Raw genomic sequence first — 3,359 nt, 5'->3', positions numbered from 1 at the left:
CCAGTTGCCGTTGTTATTTGCAGGGGGCACAGCCCATCATCCCTTGCGGGAGTCAAAGAGTCAAACCGGCAACCTTGTGACCGGGAGCCCACTGGCCCATATGGGAATCGAACTGGCAGCCTTCAGCATTAGGAGCACGGAGATCCAACTGACTGAGCCACCAGGCCCGTCCCCCAAAGTTATTCATATGTATATTGAGATTTTAACCCCTAAAGCCTCCATTTCTAATGAAAACTAAGAAGAAAACAATTAGCATTCTTTAGCTTTGACATTTTATAATTTCTAGAAACATTGTTAATAGACTTATTTTTGTAAAACCCAGGTAAATTTAAATATTACATGAGGTATGACTATTACGTTTGTGAGACTGCCACTGTGTGCTTTACATTGGAAGCACTGTACAAACAGCTCAGTAAGGTTTCATAGCCTTGGTTAATTGGTGTCTCACAGTTGTGTTCGTGTTAATGTATGGTGGTGTCTCGCTGAGTGGCATTCTTTATTGTTGTTGCCGTCGCGAGAATATCTGATCTTGAATTAGAGCAACGAACAAACATTAAGTTTCTTGTTAAACTTGGCAAGAGTGGAAGTGAAATCAGGGACATGTTATTCCAAGTTTATGGGGATAATGCCATGAAGAAAATGGCAGTGTACAAATGGATTAAATTTTCTTCTAAGGGGAGAGAACACGTTACTGTTGAAGAGAGGGCAGGGTGGCCAGTAACAAGCAGAACTGACGAAAACACTGCAAAAATTCATCAAATCATCTGCTGACTGTGAGAAACATAGCAGACCAAGTAAACATCGATAGAGAAACAATTAAGAAAATCTTAACTGAAAATCTGGGCATGAGAGAGGTGTGTGCAAAAATGGTCCCGAAGATGCTCACTGATGAGCAAAAGCAAAGGAGAGTTGAAGTTAGCCAGGACCTTTTGGAAAGGCAAAATGATGTGTTGGGCCGTGTTATCACTGGTGATGAAACACGGGTGTATCAATACGACCCTGAAACAAAGCGTCAAAGTGCACAGTGAAAGTCAGCCAATTCTCCATGACCAAAGAAGTTCCATCAGTCCAAATCAAGAGTTAAAACGATGTTGTTAACCTTTTTTGATATCAAAGGATTATTCATTATAAATTTGTACTAACTGGACAGTTAACCAAGTTTACTATTTGGAAGTGCTGAAAAGGCTGTGTGAAAAAGTTAGATGACCTGAAGTTTTTGCCAACAATTCATGGCTCTTGAGTCAGGACAATGCACCAGCTCACATGGCACTGTCTGTGAGGGAGTTTTTAGCCAGTCAACAAATGACTGTATTGGAACACCCTCCCTACTCACCTGATCTGACTCGCAATGACTTCTTTCTTTGCCCAAAGATAAAGGAAATGTTGAGAGGAAGACATTTTGATGACATTCAGGACATCAAGGGTAATACGATGACAGCTCTGATGGCCATTCCAGAAAAAGAGTTCCAATATTGCTTTGAAGGGTGAACTAGGTACTGGCATTCGTCCATAGCTTCCCAAGGGGAGTACTTTGAAGGTGGCTGCAATGATATTCAGCAATGAGATATGTAGCACTTTTTCTAGGATTAATTTGCAAACTCAATTTTCATAACTCTTATTTAACACCAACAACTTGAAGGGCATGTCTGTTCTACTTAAACCAACAAACTTAAACTACCTAGCTTTTTTTACTAAGGATTAATTTTAGATCACATGAACTCCGAAAATTATTTGTGTTAGCTTCTATATTTCTGAGAATTTTAGAATACCCAATCCTTACAAGTGCTTGCCTTTAAATTAATTTTAACAATATCACCTGGAGGTAGAAAATTATCTCACACTTACAACATACATATATGGACACACAGACAGACACAAAGAGAGAACAGTTGGATCCAAATTTTGTTTTGGAGGCATTTACAATTTAAATCTATCCTTGACAAGTCAAATTCCAAATGATATCCCCCACCTTTTAAAATAAGGACAGCCATTTTTAATATCTCAAAGAATAGGGTTGTTACCTAAATGACATCATAGGTTAATCTATTTATCTAAATTCTCTTTTTGAAGTCTCAAGAGACCAATTAAATATGCTTTCCATTCATTCTGCGTAATTTTATGGACAGCTCTTTCTAATTGTGCATAGAAAAAGATTAATTTAGAAATATCACAGGATACACAACTAAACAGTTGCTTGAATGCAGGAAAAGATTAAGAGAAAAGTTAATCAAGTTGGGTTTATTAAGTTCTGGCTAGTATCCTTCTGTCTTCAGTTTAAAGTTTACTTACTGTATATGGTATTTTCTGAACTTTGTATTCCTCTTATTTAAAATTTTTCATACTGAATTTTAATTTCCTATAAACTACTGTATATTTACCATTTATTTTATTTTGTATGACAGTAGACCAAAATAATTTCAACCTCTAGCTCTGCTAATTGTTCATTAATCAGGATAAATTGAAATACGATACAGTAAGAAATAGAGAAAGGGAGGGGTGAGAGAGAGAGAGAGAGAGAGAGAGAGAAGGAGGGATGGACAGAAGGAATAAAGGAGGTAGGAAGAAAGGGAGGGAGGAAGAAAGTCAATGGTTTAACATAGCAAAACAGCCCTTAACTTTTCTGGGACTCATTTCTTATGAAACAGTACATGAACTGAACAAAGCTTCTCTCTCTCTCTCTCTCTCTCTCTCTCTCTCTCTCTCTCTGTCTCTCTCTCTCTGTCTCTCCCTCTGTCTCTCGCTCTCTCTCATTATAGTTTAAGGCCATAATCTTGTCTGGGAATCCAAGATTAATACAGTAATGACTGTAAGGGTATACATAACACTCCTCCAAATATCTGAAGTGAATCTGTTAATAATTCTTCTCATACAGGGACAGCTGTTTTCAGTATAGAGTCATTTTGGGAAGCAGTGATGATGTAGTGGAAAGAAAGCTAAGCTTGGGAATGCCTAGGCTCATCTAACTTTAGAAAAGTCACATTTGTTCTGAGTTTCAATGTCCTTATTTGCAAAATAGGGTTAATAACATCCACCCTATATGGTTCTTGAGAGAAGTAATTAAAACAACATAAAAGTGCATTAGACAACTTGAACAGCCACAAATGTAAGGTGATCTTAGTTATGAGAAAGTATTTGAAAATCAGAATTAGTTATAATATTATTTTTCTTTATGACACAAAGGGAGGAATCGTATCCTGGATTTGTGATACAGCTCCACCTTTAACCAACTCTTTTACTGCAGTTAAGTTGTTTAAATTCTTTGAGACTAAATATTCTATAGAAAGGAATAAAGAATATGAACTACCTACTAGATTTCTAGTGAGAATTAAAAGAGACAACACATGGAGAGCTCTCAGCAC

Source organism: Rhinolophus hipposideros (assembly GCF_964194185.1).
Source record: "Rhinolophus hipposideros genome assembly, chromosome: 24".
Classification (NCBI taxonomy): Eukaryota; Metazoa; Chordata; class Mammalia; order Chiroptera; family Rhinolophidae; genus Rhinolophus; species Rhinolophus hipposideros.
Note: the sequence above shows the minus strand (reverse complement) of the source record.